Genomic DNA, 14,662 nt, shown 5'->3' with positions numbered 1-14,662 from the left:
GTTTTGGTCTCTAACGTGAGAAGGAGGATCGTCTGAGTGTACGCAGGGTCCTGCAGCCGCATCAGCCACCCGTGGGGAGCCTGCACCGCCCGCGACTTTCCGTCAACGCCCAGTCCACCGCGACCGGCCTTCGTCCGACTCAGCTTCCGGACGGGATCAAATTTGGCGCCGTCTGTGGGAACACAGGAACCTGTTCCGGAGCGTGAAGATGGAGGACTCCGGTCGAAGCTCTAGCCAGAGGATCAACGTAACTATGACTGCGGGGGAGTACGAGCTTTTCAAGGAGGTTAGGAAGCAGGCCGCCTCCGAAAGACAAGGCACAGTTTCACGACCTTGCCTAGCCCCTGAGGCATCGAAAGAACTAGCTCCCGCTTCCGACAGGAGCTCAAAGAGGAAGCAGCCGGAAGAACTTTCGCGTGCTTCATTCCGAGAGCCCCGCCGCGATTATCATCGGTCCGGACCTCGCGGGCGTAGTCCAAAGAAGGAGGAGCCGCCAGCCTCAGTGGCGGAAAGCTCTCTACACCCGCCTCGGGATTCAGGAAAAGGGAAGGCCGTGATCATGGCTGAAGATCTGCCCGAAGATCCTGACGATAAGGTACCTTTCTCTGCCCAGATCTTGAAAGAAAGTCTGCCGAGGGGTTACCGAGCCCCAAACATTGGAGAATATGATGGGAGCAAGGACCCAGAAGAGCATCTGAGAAAGTTCAAGAACGCGGCTATATTGTATCAATATAGCGATGCCGTCAAATGCCGAGTCTTCCTGCACACTCTGTCTGGATCGGCGCAAAAGTGGTTCGATGGATTGCCCCCAGAATCCATCAGCCGCTTCAGGGACTTCAAAATAGCCTTCCTGCGCCGTTTCACCAGCAGTCGTAAATACCAAAAAACCGACCACTGTCTACCGAGCCCCTGCGAAGCTACATCAATCGATTCAGTCAGGTAGCCAACGACGTCCCCTTTGCCACCTCTGAGATACTGATGAGCGCCTTCTCCCACGGATTGCGAGAAGGGGAATTCTTCAGGGATCTCATCAAAAACCCCGCTCGGAGTTTTGACGATATGGTAGAGAAAGCTTCGTGCTACATCAAAGTGGAAGAAGCGCAGGCCGCCAGACGGAAAGCCGAGAAGACGGTGGCACCAGGCAACCGACCTGAAAGAAGAGCACCACAGCCAGCCCAGCCCTTCCAGCGCATTCAACCCAGGCCTGCCCCCCAGCCCGCCATACAAACGGCCAGGCCTGCCAAGAGGAGCACCATATTGCACATATCATCGTTCGCCCGGGATTCCAGGCGAGCTGCGGAGCAAGGCTTGCCCCCTCCGGCGCTGGCGCCCCAAATACAGAGAATGGAGGAAGAACGGGCTGCAGCTGGACGTGCTCGGCAGGCCCGGCCCGACCTAGCTGGCCCACCTAACCAAGCTGGCCCCGGCGAAGACCGAAGAGACGCCGGAGAACTCGATAATCGGGGCAACGTGGCTGTGTGAGAGATTGGTATGATTTCAGGAGGGCCCACTGACGGAGACTCAGGCCAGGCACGTAAAGCACATAGCCGGCGACTATATGTAGGGGCCGTGGGATGCAGCTACAAGCAGGCATCTGGCCCTGTCCTCAGCTTCGGGTCCCAAGACTTGGAGGGTTTAGAGCTGCCCCACGATGATGCCCTCATAATCAGGGCCGTTATTGCTAACAGCCGAGTGACTCGGGTCTTCGTGGATACCAGGAGCTCGGTCAACATTTTATTCAGGGCTGCGTTTGAGGAGATTTAGATCGACGCCACTGAGCTCCAACCTGTAACCACTTCCTTGTACGGATTTACAGGTAATGAAGTCAAACCCATCGGTCAGATCAAGCTGGCCATTTCCATGGGCACTGAGCCATTGGTGCGCACGCGGAGGAGCACTTTCATTGTGGTGGATTCGCCTTCCTCCTACAACGTTATCCTGGGAAGGCCAGCCCTGCATGAGTTCCGGGCTGCCGTCTCCACCTTTCACCAGAAGATCAAGTTCCCGGTTGGCGAGCAGGTCGGAGAGGTCAAGGGGGAGCAGAAAGTATCTCGTAGCTGCTACATAGACATGGTCTGAGTAGAGGCGCGCAAAAGCCGGAGGACGCAAGATGGGGGAGTACACGCTATCCAAGAGGAACCGCTACCTATTACTGAAGAACCGATCTCTTGGGAGGAGGTCACAGTCACGAAGATTCCTAGATCGGTGACTTACCTCCGGAGCTTAAAGCGGAGCTGATACAGTGTCTGAGCCGCAACCGAGACGTCTTTGCTTGGTCGCCAGAGGAGTTGCCCGGGGTCAGACCAGAAGTAGCCGAGCACAAATTGCATATTATACCCGAGGCTAAGTCAGTCAAGCAGAAGAAGAGAAACTTCCCTGCCGAGCAGAATAAAATTATACGAGCTGAAGTAGAGCAGCTCCTGAAGGCTGGACACGTCCGAGAGGTGCAATTCCCGTCTTGGCTCTCTAACGTCGTGTTGGTAAAGAAGCCAAACAACAAGTGGAGGGTGTGCATAGACTTTCGCGACCTCAACAAAGTCACTCCCAAAGACTGTTATCCTCTCCCGCGTATCGATCAGGTGGTGGACTCAACGGCTGGTTGTGAAAGGATATGCATGATGGACGCTTATCAGGGATATCATCAGATACCCTTAGCCCAGGAAGACCAGGAGAAGGTCAGCTTCATAACGGCTGACGGTACTTTCTGCTATACCGTCATGTCATTCGGACTCAGGAACGCTGGAGCTACCGACCAAAGGATGATGGACAAAGTCTTTCGGGCTCAGATCGGGCGGAACGTAGAGGTTTATGTTGATGACATCCTGATCAAGTCCCCTCTGGCGTCCAGTCTGATAAAAGATGTAGAAGAAACCTGTGGGACTCTGAGGCTATATGGGGTGAAGCTGAATCCCTTGAAATGTCTGTTCGGGGCCAAAGGAGGGAAGTTTATGGGCTATCTGGTGACCGAACGAGGGATAAAGGCCAACCCTGAGAAGGTGCAAGCACTTCGGAACATGCAGATCCCTCAGAATCTGAAGGAGACGCAGAAGCTGGTCGACAGGATAACAGCCCTGTCCCGATTTATCTCCAAATCTGCAGATAGAGCGGCGCCCTTCTTCAAAGTGCTCAGGAAAGCGGCCAAGTTTCAGTGGACGGAAGAATGCACACAGGCCTTTGAAGAGCTGAAGCAGTACCTGGAGTCTTTGCCATCACTGTTCAAACCTGTTGTGGGAGAGCCCCTTTGGGTCTACTTGTCAGCCACCCCCGAGGCCGTGGGGGCCGTGCTAGTTAAGGAGCAGGATAATGTACAACGGGCGGTGTATTTTTTCAGTCATCTATTGAAGGGGGCCGAGTCTCGGTATACGGCCCTGGAAAAGTTGGTCTATGGACTTGTTCTCATGGCTCGGCGTCTCCGACCGTATTTCTTGGCGCACCCCATTACCGTCTTGACGAACAGTACAATGGGCCGAGCTCTCACCAAGGTGGAAGTGGCGGGTCGGGTTATCAAGTGGGCAACTGAGCTAGGGGAGTATGACATACAATATCAGCCTCGAACCGCAATCAAAGCACAGGCTCTGGCAGATTTCCTGACAGAAGTATACCCAGCGGACTCAGAAGAGGTCTGGAAAATCTACGTGGATGGGTCGGCTACCCATCGGGGGAGTGGTGTAGGAGCACTGCTCATATCCCCACAGGGAGATATCATGCAGTTGGTCGTGCGGTTAAATTTCAGAGCCACCAACAATGAGGCAGAATATGAAGCTCTACTAACAGGCCTGCAAGCAGCTCGGCATGTGGGGGCGAGCCGAGTCATCATATATTCCGATTCCCAGCTGGTAACGCAACAGACAACCGGGCAATTTGGGGTGAATAGCGAGAGGATGTAAGTTTATAAGGAGGCTTATGAAAAGATGAAAGGAGAATTCAAGGAGGTCACAGTCACGAAGATTCCTAGAGCTGAAAATGAAAGAGCGGATGAGTTGGCTAAAATGGCTAGTTCCCTGAGTACATGGACGCTCGACCGATCTATAGCGCAGACCTTCCTTGTAGCCCAGATAGATTTACAGAATAACGCGGGAGAAGTAATTGATTGGAGAGCGCCCATAATGAGCTTTCTTCAGCAAGGAGCCATACCCACCAACCCCGAGGAAGCGCGTATGATCAGGAGGCAAGTCCACTCTTATGCAATGATTGGGGATCAGCTGTACAAAAGGTCTTTCTCCAGACCTCTACTCAAGTGCCTGAATATGGAGGAAGCGGACCAGGCCTTGCGAGAGATACATTCGAGGTGCTGTGGTAATCACGCTGGGGGAAGAATGCTGGCTCGGAAGGTATTGCTGGCTGGTTATTTCTGGCCTACCTTGCAGAAGGACGCACAGAGGTTGGTGAATACTTGTATATCATGCCAGAAGTACCAGAGCCTGACGCACAGACCTACAGAGCTGCTGAGAACTTCTACAGTATCCTGCCCTTTCGACCAATGGGGTATGGATATCGTGGGGCCTTTCCCGATGGCTACCGGGCAGAGGCGCTTCTTGTTGGTAGCAGTAGACTACTTCTCCAAGTGGGTAGAAGCAGAAGCCCTAGCCAGAATCACTGAAGATGCGGTGATCCAGTTCCTATGGAAAAATATCTTTTGCAGATTTGGCTTACCCCATAAGTTGGTGTCAGACAATGGTAGACAATTTCAGGGGCACAGGATACAGAATTGGTGCAAGGGGTTCGGCATAACCCAGGCCTTCACCTCAGTGGCTCATCCTCAAAGTAATGGTCAGACCGAGGTAGTCAATCGGGAGATAGTACGCGGGCTTAAAGTCAAGCTGGATCACATGGGGGGCAGCTGGGTGGACGAGCTCCCAGGCATTTTGTGGGCCTACCGTACGACGCCCCGAGAGAGCACAGGTCTGACACCCTTCCATCTGGTCTATGGTAATGAAGCGGTGGTTCCTCTGGAGGTCGGGATACCTTCTGTAAGAAGGATGATGTACGACGGAGAGAACACCGAGCGGCGGCTGGCTGAACTGGATTTCATCAGCGAAATTCGTGAGCAAACAGCTGCCAGGTTGGAAGCCTACAGACAGAGGATGAGACAGAACTATAATAGGAAAGTGATCCCTCGGTTCTTCGGAGAAGGTGACCTGGTATGGAAGCAGATAAAGCCCTTAGGGGAAGTGACGAAGTTGGCTCCTCAATGGGATGGACCGTACACGGTTATCAAGAGATTGGCATCGGGAGCTTATTATTTACAAGACGCTCAAGGAAGGAAGTTGGATCGACCTTGGAGTGCCAACTACCTACGGCCCTATCGAGTTTGAGGGGACTGGCTCTGAGGACGTAGGCTGGATCAGACAAGGGGCGTGGAGGCAGTAGGATAGTCAAGTGAAAACGCGAAAAGACATATGTACATGAAACGATTTTCCAGTTTAAGTGGCTAGTACATATAATTTGAAAGGAGCAAAAATCTCATCCGGAAAGCCTTGAATGATTAGGTTGTGATTCAAAAAGTCTGCTGCGGGAATGGAGCTCAAGAAGCCCTGCGCGTTCAGTTGCCTGATAACTCCAGCCGCCGTATATGGCACGGTCATAGCAAAGCGTGCCCCAGCCTGGGATATAAATTCAAGAGAAGTCAGATACAACATTCGGCTTCACAGGCAACGAGCTTCTTCTCCCTCTTGATAGGCTGACAAGGCGGTAGACACTCCCGTCAGAGCCGCCCGAGACTGAGACAGTTCCTCCCTCAAGGCCTGCAGCTCTGCTTCCTGGGCTGCCAACTTAGCTGCCTGAACCTCCAGCTTATTGTCCTTCTCCCGTAGCAGGGTATCTCTGGACTGAGTCTCCCCAACCTGATGGGCGAGCTGTTGCTGATGTCCCGCCTCTTGTGCGGCTCTTTCTTCACGCACAGCTCGGAGCTCGTCTCTGACCTGCGTCAGAGACCTTTTTTGCCGCTCAGTCTAGTCGGTTAGAGCTCGAATCTCGGCTCGCAAGGCGTGGCTGGCTTGATCGGGATCATTCAGTTGTAGCTCTAGTTCAGAGACTTTGTCCCGGAGGTCTTTGCTTTCATGGTGGAGGGTGTGGAAGGATTGGTTCAGCACCAGGGACTCTGCGTGAGTCTGGACCAAGAATAACAGCCCTCAGTTAAAGCAAACTCACATTCAGGAGAAGGAACAGGGTACTTACTTTAGCCCAAGACTTCGAGAACCTATCCATTTGAGCTAAGGGCGACAAGCTACCCATTTGATTCATGCTCTCTGCCCACAAGCTGCCAAGGCAGCCTTTCATCGCCAAGACGCTAGTAGAAACATCATGTCGTCGAGCCTGAGCTGCTTCAGAGGGGATAGTGGTCCTATAACAATGGCGGGCAGGTTGAGAAGGGCCGGCGGGTTGAGAAGGGCTCGCGTTCGAGCCGGGAGGAGCAGGAGGCGACTCGGGAGTGGGCTCGCCTGATGCCGGGCCACGTTGCTTATCGGGGCTGTCCTCCTCCTGAGGAAGGGGGGCAGAACGAAACGCAGAGGGTCTTCCCCTGTAGGGGTTGGGGGAGGCTGCCAGGGAAATAACGCAACAATAACAAGAGGAAATGATGTTAGAGCCAGCCATGATGACGGCAAGGAACACTGCGGTGATAAGGGAACAACATAGAGTCTGCGAGAAGTCAGACCTGGTCTTCGGCGCCGTCTTTGAAGTTGGGGCTGACCATCAGAGCCAGAATCGTCAGAACGAGGTAGACCCTGGGAGGGGGCCATGGCATCGCCACCCGCAGCGCCTTGACCAGACAAGTTTCGACCCGCGTGATGAAGAGCCGCGCGACCCCGTCGGGAGGCCCGGGGGGCTCCTCGGAAGACCCGCCTAGCTCGATGGCCAGCCTGAGCGTGACCCCGATCCCCGCTGGGGGCGACCTGTGGAGAACGAGCTTCATGCGCAGTGGGGTCGGAAACGGGTTGGACTGCTGCCCCGGGGGAAACGGGGCCGGGATAAGGGAGTAGACTCCTCTCTAAGATTACTCGACCACGTCGCATTATTTCCAAATCGTCTAGAGGCAGGGGCAGAACCTCTGAGGCACGATGCAAGGCCTCTGCTGTAGGCGTCGACACGGAAGGTTATTCTTGTAGAGAAAACAAGCGTAAGCAGGAGAGAAGAGCCAAGCGCGGATTTACCTAATGAGCGCGGCGCCCCGGAGAAGGAGGGATTCAGCCGGAAAAAAGAAAGCATGTCTTCAGATAGCAGTCTCGTCAGATCCAGGCGCCAAAGCTCCATTCTTGTCGCCGCTACAACATAGGAGAGGTCCATGTGAAACTCTTCCAACGCCGGGGGCGGAGGAAGTTCAGGTTGCCAACGCATAGGCCAGTCCGTCTCTTCGGGAAACCGGAGAAAAAAGAATTTTTTCCTCCAGTTGGCGTGAGGAGAAGGGAGACGGGAGAAAAAGGCAGTTTGACTGCGAGCTTGAAAGTCAAAAAGACCATCGGCACGCCGAGCGAGGGCGAAGAAGCAGTGAAAGAGGGGAGCAGACCATGAAACTTCGCAAACCTCACAGAGTATCACGAAGCCACATAAAATCTTTATGGAGTCGGGAGTTAACTGACCTAAGGGGATGTTGAAGTAGCGGCACACTCCAGATAGGAAAGGATGTGGAGGTAGACGAAGGCCAGACACAAATTGCTCGGTGAAGAAAGTACACGAACCCGGCGGAGGATCGAAGTAAAGGTTTGCAACAGTAGGGATGATAGGGCGGAAGCTAACAGGGATTTCATAAGTGTACCGTAGGTCATCCCAATCTAACTCGGCGAAGTTCGAAACGCCTGGAAAATGCTCCGCCAACAGAGAGACCCAGGAAGGAGAGGCCATGGCAGAAGATAGCGCCTTAAAGGGTGGAGAGGACAACCGCAAAGAAACGCCGAAGGGGAAGGGACTGATCGCCGCAGGGTTTCAGAGGAAATTAGTCGGCGGCAGCGACGTTTGAGTGCTCTACTGTGATGGTGAAAGAAAGGGTCAGATGATACTTATAGGTATGGTGGGCGGAGGACATTTTCGTAAGTTAACAATGGACGGTAGATGCCGGGTCTGGAGTAGACGAGGAACGCTCTGTGATGAGCTTCGAGAAGATAGCCAGGGGGCATTAAAGGGAAGACAAGGGCTCGATATACGAAGCGCCCCTAGGAAATTATTTCAAATAGGACAAAAGTGTACGGAGGGGTCACCAGAAGGCGGATAAGTCAAATCAGCGAGCCGTACTGACACGCGAGGTAGCCTTTGGCCCAGGCCGGCTCAGTAGAAAGGCAGCGATGGGGGGGAGAAGCCACGTAGCGAAGGAAAGTAGACAAGGGAAATCTGATCATCAGAGCTCGACCGAAACCAACGAACAATTGCCCAAAGAAAACAAGCTACAAGAACGTGGGGGGGGGGGGGGGGGGAACGCGGCACAGTTGTCGGATCGCAGGGGAAATCAGAGATAAGCAGGCCGAGGTTAGTACGATTACATAAATGCCACCAAAGAAGAGCTGGTAGCAACGCATCAAAAAGCAAGCGGCATAACATAGTTCTAGTTACACTACATTCGGAGAAGGAGGAGACAGATTATCAGGAGCCGACCGAGGGGAAGCCGGGTCGGCTGGTTCAGCAGGAGGAGGGGCAAGGGCTTCAGAAGCTTCGGGGATGGCGGCAGGAAGATCCTGGGGAGACACCTCTACGGGGGTTGGAGCGGCAGCAGGAGGAGGAGCAGCCTGGAAGAAGAGCCCGTCATCCGCCTCGAAGGAGGGGAAGGTGTCCTGCGGCAGTTCCCGGGCCAGGCGAGCAGTATCCAAGAAAGTGGCGGGGGGCGCTACGCGCAAATAACCTTGCTCGAAGGCTTGTCTTACCCCGCCAGCAGCCCCGTAACTCAGCAGCACGACCATCCAGCGCCCCAGCTTCTGAAGGAAAAAGGAAGAACTAAAATAGGCCAAGCGGTAGGCCTTCAGCCGCCCGAGCTCTCCCGCCAGGTACTCTGCCATGGCGTCCTTGTCCTGGGTAGCCTCCGCGCGAGCTGCATTCAGGTCACTCTGGCCCTAAGACACTGCCTCCTGGGCCCGCGAAAGCTCCGCCTGCAAAGATTGAAGCTGGGCCTGGCAAGCTTCCCACTGGACTCGCAGGGTGGTTTCCCGACCCACAGCAGCATTGGCCACGGTTTGGGCTTCAGCCAGCCCCATTTGTAGGAGCTCCCGACCTTGCTTCAGCAGGGCCAATTCCCTATACTGGGCAAGCAACTCTGTCTCTCGGTTTTTCAGTTCAGAGGTTGCCGCTTGACGACGTTCCACTTCAGAGGCCAGAGAGGACTCACTCGCCTTTAAGGCCGCCTCCAATGCCCGCAGTTTGTTGAATGTGACGTCAGAAAGGGTCCGGGCAGAGGCCGCTGATTCCCCGGCGGCATGCAGACAGGAGTCCAGGCCTTCCAGGGAGGGCTCAGAAGGAGCTGTGAAAGATGAAGGGGGTTCCAGTTCCCGGAGACGGGCCTTGAGTGCCACATTCTCCCGTTCTAGCTCGGCCGCTCGTTGGACTACGCTCAGACTCGCCGAGCAGGTCTGCAAGTGGCCATATGAGGGGAAAGGAGGTTATGGAGACACACACGCACACCCAGAAGAAGGAAAGAAGGGAAGAAGAGACTCACCGCGACCAGAGAACAAGCAACCTGATCAAGTTCTTCCAGAGGGTATTCGCTTTCCCAGAACTGCCGATGAGCCGATTGCCAGGAGTTGGCCAAGGCCCCGTAGAAGTCGACCCTGCCAAAAAAAGGGGATGAGGTAGCAGCCGGCACGTTCGCTGGGTCAGTCACCGAAGGAAGTCTCCAGAGGGCCCTAAAGGCCCTGTCCGGGGAGGGCGGTTCAGAAATAGGCACGGCCGAGCTCGTTGGTATCAGAGGGGAGGAGGCTGGAGGAGTCAACGAATCCAGGGGTTGGCCACCAGAAGGTGAAGGCGGGGCAGGTAGCACGCTCTGGAGTGGCGCCGTAGTAAGTTGGTCTGACGGCGGGCCTGCCTCCTCCAAGTCATAGGCCTGTTCCTGGCCCAAACTTGTCTCCTGAGCCGAGCTCGTGCCCGAAGACTTGGAGGGGGAAGAAAGAACCACCACGCGTTGGCGCTGTGAAGGTGGAGGAGAAGTGGTGGGGACCGGGGCCGTCCGTTTGCTATTGCGCGTCACACGCAGCCGCAGAGAAGGACGGAGAGGAGGAGCCTGTCTAGTGGGCGAAGAAGCAGTCGCAGGTTGATCGGAGGTGTGGGACAATGCTGGGTCTGCAGCGCTGGGAGAAGGTAGCACTGCGAGCGGCGGGGCAATCACAACATCAGAGGTCGGGGGTGCTGGAAGTTGAGGATCGAAGGCAGCAGCTGGATCAGAAGGTAGGCCTGGTGTCAGCTCCTGATGCAGGGCTTCCAGGACAGCAACTGCGGGCGTCTCTTGGCAGGCGAAGGAACGGAGGATAGCAGCCGCTACAAGAATAAAAAAGAAAAGGCACCTCAGTTAGCGAAGAGCGGCGTGCAAGAATAGACAACTTACCAAAGGGAGCTCCGATTTCTGCAGGGACGGGACTAAGACCGAAGGTGTATAAAATGCCTTCCAGCATCAACACAGACAAGCGAACAAGAACACCGGTCAACTTGTCCGCAGCTGCAAAGCAGGCAGATTCATGAACATGTGGGGGGAAAGCCGAAGCCGGGAGGGGGCGCCACTGAGAAGACCCGGCCAAGGGGGAAGGCGGTTTAAGAAAGAAAAAGCGGGACCTCCAGCCCTTATTGGAAGAAGGTAGGCCGTCAAAGAACTTAAAGCCCGGCTTGGCCTGAACGTTGAATATCCCCGCCTCGGCTCGCCGGAAAGAGTAGAAGTGCTGGAATAGGTGAGGCGTCAAGGAAATTCGATAGATACGGCATAAGATGACGGTTCCACAGATAGCTCGAAATACATTGGGAGCAAACTGGGAGACGCCGATGCCGCAATATTGGCACAAGTCTGAAATAAAGGGGTGCAAAGGAAAGCGAAGACCGCCCATAATCTGATCTCTAAAGACAGTGATACAGCCTTCAGGGGGAGACGAAGGATGTTCATTGGGTGATGGGAGTCGAAGCTCATATGAGGAATCCAATTGCAGAAGGGATTGTAATACCGACAGGTCACGATGGTCTAAATCCAAAAGATAGCATGAATACCAGGGGAGGTCCTTACCATCCATCGTCGCGAGGAAGAAGCAAGCAAGAAGGTTGGAGGCGAGAAGGATCACAGGCCAGGAACGGTCAGAAGGGCAGAGGGGTCGCGAGCTCAGGCCGGAAGATGGCAAGTTGCACTAACAAGGACGAGCACGGAGGAGGAGAGGAGGAGAACGAAGCGTTGGAAAGATAGCGGCAGATGACCTTTAGGGTTTATAAAGCCTATTCATGCCTGAGAAGCATCGAGAATCGGGCCGAGTATCTTTTTGGGTAACCCGCCCCACGCCGTCAAAAGGGAAGTAAGCACGGAGGCGTACGAAAAAGGTATGGAAACTGACGTCAGGAAGCGTGGACCATAAATGTAACGGACAGGTGTCAGCATAAGAATAAACCTATTAAAGATAGGCGCGACGGAGTAATCATGACAAGGTATGGCTCTAAAAAAGAGGCATCCCTCGGTAAGGTCGAGTGGGAGATTTTACAGAGCTGCAAGGGTCAGGCAATCCAGTAGGGGTCGTGCAGGGAACAGGGCTGATCAGCGGAGGTTAGGAAGACACGGGTTGGCAGTCAGGGGAGCTGCTTACTCAGAGTAGCTAGGCAAGCATCTCGGTGGAGACAACCCCCAGGCCGGTTCGTTAACCACACCAGCATGCAAAGGCACGCGAAGCTCCCACAAGCTAGAAGAGCGTTGCGAGCCCAGGGCCGAATAAGGTTCATGTTCCCTCTCTCCCGCCCACATCATATACTATGCATGATATGCTTGCAGGAAGACGAGGGATGCGGCAGAACGAGCGCAAAACTGGCGAATAACGCCCAGCCCAGTAGAAGTAATTAAGGCGGTTCAGATGAGGCAGATGGAGGCGGAAGAGAGCATCACATCTGTGCTACTAGCGAGGAGGGTCCAGCAGGTCTCGGACCAGCGCCATCGCCACCGGTCTCGGACCGGAGTATCATTACTGGTCTCGGACCAGCGCCATCGCCACCGGTCTCGGACCGGAGTATCATTACCGGTCTCGGACCGGAGTATCATTACTGGTCTCGGACCAGCGCCATCGCCACCGGTCTCGGACCGGAGTATCCAGACTCTCGCCCCAGTGCGAGTTATAAGTGAGCTCTGCTCTCACGCCCAATGACCTTCTTAGGTCGGCTCCCATGCGAGAATTAAAAGTGAGCCCCGCGCTCACGCCCAACGACCTTTTAGGTCGGTAGTCCCAGACTCTCGCCCCAGTGCGAGTTATAAGTGAGCTCTGCTCTCACGCCCAACGACCTTCTTAGGTCGGCTCCAATGCGAGAATTAAAAGTGAGTCCCGTGCTCACGCCCACGACCTTTTTAGGTCGGTAGTCCCAGACTCTCGCCTCAGTGCGAGTTATAAGTGAGCTCTGCTCTCACGCCCAACGACCTTTCTAGGTCGGCTCCCATGCGAGAATTAAAAGTGAGTCCCGCGCTCACGCCCAACGACCTTTTAGGTCGGTAGTCCCAGACTCTCGCCCCAGTGCGAGTTATAAGTGAGCTCTGCTCTCACGCCCAACGACCTTCTTAGGTCGGCTCCCATGCGAGAATTAAAAATGAGCCCCGTGCTCACGCCCAACGACCTTTTAGGTCGGTAGTCCCAGACTCTCGCCCCAGTGCGAGTTATAAGTGAGCTCTGTCCTCACGCCCAACGACCTTTTTAGGTCGGCTCCCATGCGAGAATTAAAAGTGAGCTCTGTCCTCACGACCAACGACCTTTCAGGACGGCCCCATGCGGGAATCAAAAATCAGCCCCTCTTTGAAAAGCATAAGCGAGCTCGGTGCCTATGCCTAACTACCTTTCTGAGAGATGTGCCTCACCTTGAGCCGAGCGTTTTCTATAATCAGGTCAGCTACATCTGGTTTTACTTTACGTAAATTTCAAACATGCAGCCAATACGCAGGGCAAGGGATGCGGAGCGCCATCTACCCTACTCCTACAGCGCCAATATTAACTACGAAATCAGGATTTACACGTTCGTCACAGTTGCAATTTTTAAGCACTACATTGACTTTATTATCCAAAATACATGCATGAAAAGAAATCATGAAGCGACTCTAGGCTCTTACACAAGGGCCTATTTCTAAAAACGTGTTTGCTAGATGAAAATTGAGCAGGAGAAACTGGGCCAAAAGGGGACGGATCTACAAGCGTAGCAGCGCAGTTCAGCAAGGGAGGGATACAGCCAAGGCTACAAGCAGAAACACCTCCTGACAAAGGAGCCACCGCGACAACTATTCCCCAGGCCAGCTTTGACTCGGGGAAAAGATGGGCCCTGGGGAATGAGCACTTCCGCGTGAAGACCTGTCAGGAGATTCAGGCGCGCTCATGGCCCGGGCCAGCTCCGCGTGAAGGGAGTCGATGACTGTTTGTTGCCGGGCGAGCGTGTCTTGTTTGTCCTCAAGAACCGCACGGAGGAGAGATAACTCTGTCTCATGCTCTCGTTGCAAACGGTCTTGGCGGCTAATTTGGTGCTGCAGATCAAACTGCCTGCAGACGAGCTCGGTCCCTGGACAGGCGCTCCAGTTCGCGTTCCTTCTCGGCAAGTTGCGAGGTGAGCTGATCTATCCGCGTTTGGGAAGGTAGTTGATTAACTTCGTCAAAGGAAGGAGAATGCATTTCGGGGGAAAGAAGCAGGTAAAGCGCGGGTGAGCAAGAGATAGTAGGGAAGCAGGAATGAAGAAGAATAGAGCGAAGAAGTGACCGTGAGGCTCTTTATAAAGAAGGCGGGGGGCCAAGTCAAAGCAAAGGCATGAGCGCGACACCCCAAGCGACTGGCGACATAATGAAGAAGGCATGGTATCCCAAGCAACGCGACACAAAAGTTGATGCGTGACGCAGGAAGCAGGGTGTGCAGAGATATGCTGAGATCATAGAGATACGCTGAGGCAGATACACAGAGATCTGCTGAGATCACAAAGATATGCCGAAGTCACAGAAAGGTGCGGAGGTCTAGTCAGTCAGACTGTCGTCCTCCTTCGACTAGACTTGTGGGGGAGGCTTGTGATACGGTTAGTGATGGAGGGGCCCAAGAGGAAAGGATTAGAAAAGTCCAGGCTATGTGGCGGTCAAAAGTCACGAGGAGGTGGCGGTCAATAGTCATGGCGACTTGGCGGTCAGGCGGTGACAGGCGGTGGGCAGAGCTGATCGGCGAGCGGCGAGCACGAGGCCGGCCGGCGAGCTGATCGAGCCCGAGCTCAGACTGCGGTTGAGGGCCAGGAAGTACAAAGCGCAGGATGCATCAGCAGAGCTAAGCGAGGCCAAGAACCGGAAGTATAGGCCAATGGGTGGCAGAGCCGAGCTGAGCGAGTCGGCTCGAGCTCTGAGACTGCGGTTGAGGGCCGGGAAGTACAAAGCGCAGGATGCAAGTCGGTGTCGGCAGAGCTAAGCAGAGGCCAAGACCTGGAAGTATAGGCCAATGGGTCAAGCGGCAGAGCTGAGCGGAGACACAGACCTGCGGTTGAGGGCCATGAAGTACAAAGCGCAGGATG

This window comes from Zingiber officinale, chromosome 6B (genome assembly GCF_018446385.1).
Source record: "Zingiber officinale cultivar Zhangliang chromosome 6B, Zo_v1.1, whole genome shotgun sequence".
NCBI lineage: Eukaryota > Viridiplantae > Streptophyta > Magnoliopsida > Zingiberales > Zingiberaceae > Zingiber > Zingiber officinale.
The sequence above is the reverse complement of the archived record's forward strand: the minus strand, read 5'-3'. Positions refer to the sequence as shown.